Source organism: Pinus tabuliformis, chromosome 3_2 (genome assembly GCF_031772625.1).
Source record: "Pinus tabuliformis cultivar Carrire ecotype Pingquan chromosome 3_2, CPIR1, whole genome shotgun sequence".
In the NCBI taxonomy this organism is placed as follows: domain Eukaryota; kingdom Viridiplantae; phylum Streptophyta; class Pinopsida; order Pinales; family Pinaceae; genus Pinus; species Pinus tabuliformis.
Genome location: NC_142302.1, coordinates 1,027,347,804 through 1,027,358,167, shown reverse-complemented (window position 1 = coordinate 1,027,358,167; position 10,364 = coordinate 1,027,347,804). Strand labels below are relative to the sequence as shown.

Genomic DNA, 10,364 nt, shown 5'->3' with positions numbered 1-10,364 from the left:
GAAATGGCGCTCTTAAGGTTTTTGATTTATGGCATTCCTCAGGGCCAGCCTTGTAGTGACGCAAATGGAAATCCTCTGAAAATTTGCCTCCTCATGAGGCTCCCTTAAACTGGGAGGCCCTTCAAGATATCCTCCATTAGCACCCTACCCTAAGTAATGAGGAGCCTCACAAGCTTAGATGGGGTTATTAGCAACAAGGTGGATTCACCCTCAAGGAGTTGTATTCACCCAAAATCACAGTGGAAGACCTATAACCATATCACTTATGGAAACGAATTTGGTACTCGTGCCTATGACCGAAAGTATCCTTTTTCTTATGGCTTATAGGGCACAAAAAACTCCTCACATGGGACAAGATCTGAAAGAAGGGCTTTGTTAGCCCTTCCCAATGCCAGTTATGCTGCATGGAGGAAGAAAAGACATACCACTTGTTAAACTCCTGCTCTAAATCTCTGGAAGTCTGGCAATCTCATACCACAGTCTTTGGCATTACTGACAGGTTAGCCATAAGTCTGTGGGACTGTTGGGACACGTGAAGATGGAACTTATTTAAGAATCCCATAATCAATCGCTCGTGATGCTTGTACCAAGGATTCATTCTGTAGAATATCTGGAAGGGAAGAAACAAGGTAATCTTTCACTCATAAGAGTTTAGAATGGAGCATACCTGGGAAAACGCCCTCCAGAACCTAAAGGGCTAAATTTCGATGGGGCCTCCAAGGGGAACCCAGGGACAGCTGGTTGTGGGGGATCATCCGCGATGACAGAGGTTGAGCATGAAAATTCTTTACCATGCCCTGCGGACACACCACAAATAACGTGGCATAATCTCTCGCTCTGGATCGAGGCCTCCATATGGAAGAAGACATGGGCATCAAAAAGATTTAGGTCACGGGAGACTCACAGGTTGCAATAGCCATGCTCCAGCACCTCATCAATGGATCTCCCCTATCAAAAGTAATCAAAAGCTAGTGACTAGAATCCATTGGGGAGTGCATCTTACAATGATTATCATCCTTTTATTACATAGTCACAGAACATGTTCTTAGAGAACGTAATAGAGCAACGGAAAAACTTGCTAATTAGGGATGTGAGTTGCAGGAATAGGGTGTCGTCCATGCATGGCCAACCCCAATCCAGAATCAGTTTATGGAAGACATACACGGAATCATGGAGAAGGATATATCTTCCTCGATGGGGGTGCAAAGCCGGAAACACGTGGTTGTGTCACCACGTGACTAAATCCAAATGTTCGAGGTGGGGGGTATGGACCTCCTAGTCCTTTTAGGCATTAATAGCCATGGGGAGTGGTACATTGGAGTGGGTGGTTAAGCGTGCGATAAGAATTCTTAAGAATGATGTCGAGGGTGGGGGGGTGAAATACCATGGAGCGATGGTGATCCCAGGTATTTGCATCTGTGTTTGCATTCGCGTCTAGAGGAAGGTGATGGGTTGGTGGTTGGAAAGGCATGGCAAGCTGGTAAACCTGGTTTTTGTGGGCAGAGATCTCTAGCAATGTTTTAGGGAGGGTGCCAGGCGCAGGGAAGAGGGAGGCTTCCATTGCTTGCGGAGCTGCGTTCTCTGGTGTGTTCGGCGTATTCGGGTATGGAGAGTCCCTACTTCGGCTCCAGTGGTTAATTGGTAGTGTAGCAGTGGAATAGGGTGGTGGCAATCACTGGACCAGCCTTCGTTCGTTGCGTAGCGATAGTCGGCCCACCCTCGTGGCGTCTATGTTCATCCGCAGCGGAAAACCAGAAGGACCTACTACTGAGTTTGGTTTGTCAAATTTTGCAGGTGGAAGCTCTTCAAATTTTTGTTCTAGTTTGGTAATAATCTGCTTAACTCCGGAGGACGCCATTTTCTTGGAGAAAGCTTGGAAGACGTTGATATTCGGTGGATTGTGTTCTAGGTAATTTTCGTTTGGTGCATGTGCGGGCTGATGGGATTCAATTTGGAGTTGGAAGCTTTGTGCAATTCCTCATCTGGGGTGGATGCCATGAAGATCCCGTCGCGGAAGGCTTCCTCCTCTGTTCCTCTTGGTACTGAGGATTCACCCGCCCAAGCATTAGTTCCAACTTCGCCTCGTCGTGGTGGAAAAACGACTGGGAGCTCGCAGCAAGGTGCCGCAAGGTCAAGAGGTGGTAGAGGCGGAGGACGGCTAGGGATCTACCGAGGGGGAGGTGTTAAGAGAGGTGGAAATCAGGGAATGAGCCTGGGGGACGCAGAGAATAGTCGCAGACAGAGGAGCCGGGGTGGTGGACGTTGAGGTGGAGTGAAAAGCGGCCCAGGAGCGTCTGAAGCTCAAGAAGGGCAAGTCCACCACCAGTGTTGTGGGGAAAGATGCTGAGACCTCATTGTTAATCTAATGAATCGAATAGATGCTGTTGAACGCATCCGGAGAGAAGAACATGCACTACAGATGGCAACCTTTGAGCGGCTTCACTACTTCCAGAGTCAACTCAGGGAGCGTGTAGTTATGGCGTGGAGAGGTCAGAAACTACTCTCAGAGAAAGTTGAAAAGCTGGAGACCTGGATGGCGCACTTCGAAGGGCACGTCCAGTGCGACTTCCGCCCTCCACCGCCTCCTGGAACTGCCCCAGACAACCCTGCATCCATTACTTCTGGTGACTAGTATGCTTTTTGGAGTATTTTTTGTTTTAGCTGTGTTCTGGTGCCTATGGCCTAATTGGTTCTGGTTTTTGCCTTTAGAGGCCCTTTTGTATTTTTGTCATATGGTGAAATTTTTGGTCAACAAACCCGGTTGGGGTGAGACCACCTGTTTTGACGACATCTCTATGTACTCCTTTCTCCGAAATTAATAGAAGATTGACTTACAAAATAAAAAAAAATGTAAATTTTTTCATTTCATTTTTTTTTATTTTAACAATTTCAAGGGGCTAGGCTGGGCTGGAAGATTCCTGAAATCGACCAAAGGGGCACAATTTTTTTATATGTTTTTTCAAAAAGTTTAATTTTTTTTAAAATGTTTATTTTGATTTTTTTTTTAATTGTGTTTTTTATTCTTGGTGTGTGTGTGCTTTTTTTAATTGTATGTTTCAATTTTTTTTTTTTTTTGTTTTTTTTTTTTTTTATTTAAAATTTTGTCCGGATAATATTTTTTGGAAAAACAAATAAATCAAATTTCATCATTTTTGATATAAAATTCATGAGAATTTCATAAAATTTGTTATTTTTCCAATTTTCTTAATATAAAACTCATGAAAATTTCATAAAATTTGTTATTTTTCCAATTTTCTCTATTCAATTTTTCATAGAAATATTTTATTTAACATGTTATTTTTAGCGAAGAGGAAGAGGTCCTCACATACGTGTTTTTTTAATTATATCTATATGCAAAATGTGTTTTTTTGTGAAGTGTTTAAAATTATTAGTCCCTCCCTCGGACTATTAGCAATCGATCGATCGCTGACCGAGCATTAGTTCATAGTTTGACCGTTATATTTTCAGTGTATTGGCATTTTAACCTAAGTTTAAGCAAAGTTTTGGTCTGGAAAATAATTGGGGTCTTATTACCACCTTCACCTTGTTCGATGCAAAGTACGGTTGATATGCCAACATTTTAAGCACAACTTGGTTTGTCTTAAGTTTTTGGTACCTGTTCTTACACCATCACCACCATGGGACTTCACAACTAGTGTGTTGAAATTATCCAAACCCTCGTCATTAATTCCTCTGTCACCAATTTAATAGCTGGTATAGCTGGAACAGTATTTCTCCGGATCCTTCTTGTTATCGACGGTGTAGGTTTCAGTTTGCAGATCGCATGGCTATGGCTGTTGTGGGTGGCTTATCATGTACTCAAACAAAGTTTGTGGGTCATTTGCTACCCTCTACTTTGGCGTTTTGTCCAACACCTTTCCTCTGCCTGAGGGAAAACTCTTCTGGGATTCGAACGCATGATGCTTTCGACTAGTTGCAGCAACGATTGGAGTGCTCCAGTACAAGGTCGAGGTGCGGCCTACTGTTTATCAGGTGAAGTTACAAGTTGTTCCAAGTCTATTTTCTTTTCTTCGTTTTCCTGTATTGTCCTACCAGATCTTCCTTAATTCACAAACTTAGCACTTCTTGCAGTTTGGTCTGGCGAGGGTGCTGCATGAACACTTTGTCTTGTCAGCTGGGCGGCGAGCTCTTTGGTCCAACCTTTATCATTTTTCCAGGTAAGTATTTAGCCTCTCAGGTTATCTCACTGTAAGAAAAAGGGTTCTTGTGTCTTAATTAAAACATGGCTTTGTTCTTTCGTTCCAGGGATAAATCTATTTTTCTCAGACTCTGTTCTGCATGCAAATACTTGCTGGAGCTACTAGTCGGTCTTCCTATCATCTGATGGAGGGTTTAACTTTCCTCCTATTGTAGTGGTTTATAGCTTTTACCCTTGGGTTTTTGGCCCTTCTCATGTAGACCAGAGTCTCTGTTGAAGTATTGCCGACCTCACTACGACTATGGTTTTATTTTATTAAAGTCTGTAATATTTTTGTTCGACCTTGATTCAGTTTCTTGGATTTGCTATACTGAGTTTTATGGTTCGACTTCCTCCCGAAGTCTGCACCAAATTGAGTAAATGTATTACTAGAAATAGGAAAGGCCTTCATAAAATCAACACAGAAGCAGTACAACTTCAAGTGATTGTCACTCCAGATTTCTTTGCTAGATAGGCCAAGAAAGCAGACTTAGCATACTTCATGTTATGTGATGCATTGATCACTGGATTGCAAATAGAGCTCGGTCATGCATTGAACGCTGGATAGGCCAAGCATGCAGACTTAGCAGTCCTCAGCTCAAGTGTTTGGTGATTGGCATATCGAAGCAAATAGAGCTCATTGATGCATTGATCGCTGGATTGCATGTGTGTATCTTATGGGCGGTGAGTAAACCCGATTTGCGGAAATGGGTGACAAGGTTGCGACTCTGGAAGCCATTAACAAAGAAGCTATGGATTTGGTAAGGAGGACTTGAATGCCTTTTGAGTCTTTTACCAAGTGTTTCTGTGGAGCTTTGAGATTGATTTTGTGAAGTTTGTTAATGCAGGAAAATATTCCCATCGAGGAGGTTTTTGAGTATATTCGGATACAACAAGCTCAAAGAGAAAAAGGTAAGGGTAGCTTCGACATATTTCTAATTTTGAACTCAGTTCCGGAGTTGAGCTGGGATTTGAGATCTACGGGAAATTGAATTTCTAAGGCTGTTTGAGCCTTGAGGTATGCAGAGTAAAGCAAATTCTTTGGTTCTACTGTGAAGCGATTTCTTTCACGGTTAGAGATATGAACAGGCACAGTGTAATTTCCATGGCTTATATCGTTCTTTAAAATAAATACGTTTTCTTAGCTTGGTCGGGCTTATACTGCAACATCAAATCTTTAGGCTACAGGAAAGTATATTGCCTAGGCTTCCGATGAGGGATCCTTTGTCATAGCTTATGCCAAGAGGTTCATGCACTTGGGGTTTATGCGGAGTACTTGAACATTGTCAAGAATTGATTAAATTTAACTCCATGACGTAAGCATCATACACTTCTAATTCCCCTCGTTGATTCTATTATAAAGCAGCTATCAAGCTTCATTGCTAATATCATGTAATTAGTTCTATATATTTTGTCGGCACAGTCGCTGCACTCATCATTTTTCTATCTCGGGTTCTTCGTCTCTTTGCAGTCTCAGTCATTACTAGTGATTTGTCTTTCTCGTTGGTAAAACAACTGTTGATATACTGCTAATGCCATATTTTCTCTGTTTTTGAAAACTCTTGGCTATTTACACCACAAATATCATGTTGTTACTTTTATATGTTCTATTTTTTTTTCTATGGTGTTTTCTTCTCTGCAAGGGCTTTTCCTAGTCGGGCCTACAATGTGTACATTCAGTTTATCAAACATGTCTGTCTGCCTGTCTTGACTCTTCAACATGCTTGGATAATATACCCCCATTGATCAATCCATGAACTAAACACATATCTTTAAAGTGTGGCCATTCCTTCTGATAATTGTATTTTTTTGGCAAATTGGTCATGGTTATTCTTTTGTTTTTTCATCATTAATAATATTTGCTAGTACTGTTGCTAATTTTGTGTTTTCTGTGTTCGTTTGATAGTAAATAGTAGTGTGGCATTTGGTCTCTCCCATTGGATATCGTTCCCCTCTATTGTATTTTTAGTAGTTCACAGTATTACTTCATCCTTATGGTTCCTGTGCATATTATCGGAAAAGAAGATGGCTTCTTGTTCTACCGTGTTGCAATATTTCTCTCTTGTAGCCAGTATTAGTCAGGGCATACCCTATCCGCTCTTTTTAGTTGAGGATTTAATCATGTAAATTGTATCTTTGCAGGGAAAACCTCCTGACTAGCAAGATTTTGGTGCTATTCTAACATTGCTTGTTATAAACTCTACCATAAGTTTCATAGAGGAAAACAATGCTGCTGCAACACTGATGACTCAGCTGGCTCCAAAGAGCAAGGTCTATTCACTATCTTTTGTATGAGTGGCAGCCCCGATATTTTCAGTTTTCTATACTTGGTTTTGCGGGGAAGCATGCAATTGGATGTTCAGAATCCTCTTAAGATCATGGGTGCTGCAGTTTTAAATTCCTTAATCAATGACTTAAGACTTTGAACTTAACAAGTTCTCAGAGATGGACAATGGAGTGAAGAAGATGCAGCAGTGCTTGTTCCTGGTGACATAATCAGCATCAAACTTAGAGATATTGTTCCTGCGGATGCGCGTCTTCTTGAAGGAGATCCTTTAAAGATTGATCAGGTCTTAATCCAATCCTTTTCTTTACTTCTTATTTCTGATTACAAGTGCTGGAATTTTCGGTATGCTTTTATATGGTTTCTAGGATTAACTTCGACTGTTTTGGTACTTTTCCTGAGCCACGTTTTATGACAATATTTTTGAATGTGTGTAGTCTGCCCTCAGTGGTCAGTCATTACCAGTAACAAAGGGTCCTGGCGATGGGGTTTATTCTAGCTCTACTTGCAAACAGGGTGAACTTGAATGTGATGTCATTGCTACTGGGGTCCATACCTTTTTTGGTAAACCAACACATATTGTCGACAGTACAAACCAAGTTGGCCACTTCCAAAAGGTTGGTATTTATTATGGACTTCTGATTCTTTTTTTCTCCTTTCTCTTATTTCATAAATACATACTGCAGTTGTACCAAATTGGCTAGTTAGGGTCCATGATAATATTGGATGATCTAGTACTGTTAGTTTCCTTCAAACAAGTATCAATTACTAATTGTTGTCATGAATAGGTTTTCACGAAAGGATATGACAAGGATTCTGTTGTCCTGATGGCTGCAAGAGCATCTAGAACAGAGAATCAAGATGCCATTGATGCGACAATTGTTGGGATGCTTACGGATCCTAAGGAGGCAAGTATTTTTTTTATGTCATCATATTAAATTTTAGTTGATAAGCAGGCCTATGCTTATTTTACTGATTTGTATCTTTTGTTGTGGGTTTTAACATCCATGGATCTAAAAGGCGCGGGCAGCCATTCAAGAGGTCCATTTTCTTCCTTTTAATCCAACTGACAAGAGGACAACTCTCACTTATATTGACAATGAAGGGAAAATGCATCGAGTTAGTAAACGTGCTCCAGAGCAGGTATTGTTCTTTGGAAGTTTGACCTTCTTCATTAGACTTGGTAATGGGCTGTATTGTTTAGAAAGTGCTTCAAAACTTATTTGTACACATTCTATTAAAACTGAAATGACCAAATACTTTCTGCTAGATTCTTAACCTCGCACATAATAAGCCACAAATTGACCGGCGAGTTCATACAGTTATTGACAAGTTTGCTGAATGAGGACTTCGCTCTCTTGCAGTTGCATATCAGGTTAATAATATGGCTTCTTTTGCTTTATCTGTGGGTTGAATCTTCCCAGAAATTTCTTCTTGTTGATTATGTATATCTTTATAGCTATCTCAAAATGTTTGCAGGAAGTTCCAAAGGGCAGGAAGGAGAGTCCAGGAGGACCCTGGCATTTTATTGGATTGATGCCTCTTTTTGATCCCCCATGCCATGACAGTGCTGAAACAATCACAAGGGCTCTTAATCTTGGTGTAAATGTCAAAATGATCACAGGTATGGTGAGGTTATGGTGTCATCAGTTTCACTACTGTTTTTGTAATGCAGCGAGCCGACATTTAACTATTTACTTGCAAATGTTCATCAGGAGATCAATTGGCTATTGCCAAGGAGACAGGTCGCCGACTGGACATGGGTACAAACATGTATCCATCATCCTCTTTACTAGGTCAGGACAAAGATGAATAAATTGTAGCTTCGCCAGTTGATGAACTGATAGAGAAGGCTGATGGTTTTGCTGGTGTTTTCCCTGGTGAGCAACAATTATCTTTTACTTCTGTGTTTTTTTAGATACTTTTATTTTTTCATTTCCTTAATTAGTGTTTGATTCCATATCCTTCCTGATTTTCACTGGTCATTGCAGAGCATAAGCACGAGATTGTTAAACGATTGCAGGCTAAAGAAGGCAGACATAGGAATTATTGTTGCTGATGCAACTGATGCAACAAGAAGTGCTTCTGACATAGTCCAGTCAACAAACTGGCCCCATAGCTATTTTGTTACTATGTAATATTTGCATCCACTGTGAAATGATTTACGACTGAGAGTACCTGCCTGCCTTGAGCGACTTATATGAATTACTGGTTTTAAGGTTTAAAGATCGATTTATATGAATTATTGGTTTTAAGATTTAAAGATATTTTTCAGTCTAGGCAATTAATTTTTCATTCAAGATTGAACAGAATGTTTATTTGTGGTTGAGCATTATTGAAAGGGCTGAATTCGATCACTTTGTATCTCCAAACCCTGTTCCTAAATGATTTTGTGCATTTCTGTTTAGCATCTTCATTCAAATAAAGCTTCTTTAAGTTCATAATCATTCTTGTCATACCTGGAAAGATGGATGCAAATGGTCGCTGCTCTGCAGCATGTAGGCCAGTCAAGAAACTGGCCCCATAGCTATTTTGTTACTATGTAATATTTGCATCCACTGTGAAATGATTTACGACTGAGAGTACCTGCCTGCCTTGAGCGACTTATATGAATTACTTATTTGTGGTTCAGTCCATTTATTCCTTGACCTCTGCCTCCCATCCTCTCCATACTTGGGACAATTTCCGCCAGGCCAACTTTTCCAAGTTCTGCAATTCCCTGCAAACCCCGGCAGGGACTACCGTCACGGCAGTGGCTCCTTGTTATTTTTTGTCACAATTATTTTATGTGTATTGAAGTATTAATTAATGATATATAAATATATAAAAAATTCAAACCTCCAAATATTAACTGTTATAAAAAAGCATTGTAAAGAAAAACGAAATATCAAACATGTCTTAGAAAAAACAAAACAGAGAAAAATAAACCTTTCGACTTGACGTTGGGAAAAATGGTAGGTAACCGGAAATTAGACACGGTACGGAACAGGAAATTAGAGACCTACGGAAAAAAACAAATAGAGAAAGAGAAATGGGCAGTGGGCACAGGGAAAAAAATTGTGTTAAAAAACAAATAGATAAAGTGGAAGGGGCCAGGGAAGGAAGTGGATAGATAAAAGTTTGGCGTATGAACAAAAATGAATGAAGAATATAAAATCATTTGAATTTGAAAATTTAGGGAAAGCGAAAATGGCGGTGTATTGACTTGATTAAGTGGCGCATCATTACTCTATTTATCATCATTATTTTAAATATTTAATGTGAAATAATTTCTAGCGAAATTTATATGTTGATCTTTTTGTTTTATAGCATTTAAATTGAATATTTAGTTTTAATTTTACTTTTTAACATATTTGAATATGAATGGTATATATATTAAAAAAATATTTATTTTTATAATATTTAAAACTAAATAAATTATAATAATTTTAGATATTTAGAAATATTTTTTTACATTTACACGTTTTTATAATGTTTTAACTAGTTCAAAGAAGAAAATTAATATAGCGAAGATTAGAACGAACTCTCATGAGCTCCATAGTGAAACAGGTCGTTGGGCAGTTCCTAAAACACCATGGATGGAAAGGATCTGCCATGTGGATCTGTGAGAATAGGAACATCGAGGATGAAAATCACTTCCTCTTAGAGTGCCCCGCGTACAACCACATTAGATGTCAGTTTCATAATCTTTGTCGTAATACTGACCTTCCTAGCATTTTACGATGTCAAAATTATAGTGAGCTCGGGAGGCTTCTCTCCAAGCTTTTTGAGCATAGGAATAAAATCTTAAATCAAACTAAATAATTTGTTTCTTTAAGTCCGATAGACAAAAGTTTGGTCTTAGTGGACGTTAACCACCACCACCACCACATAATTTTAAAA

General features: G+C 39.5%; 1 pseudogene; it reads left to right on the top strand.

Moving 5' to 3' along the window:
* The first annotated feature begins 4,905 nt into the window (after nucleotides 1-4,905).
* Nucleotides 4,906-8,620, top strand: LOC149184087 (plasma membrane ATPase 3-like; annotated as a pseudogene).
* Nucleotides 8,621-10,364: the final 1,744 nt, after the last annotated feature.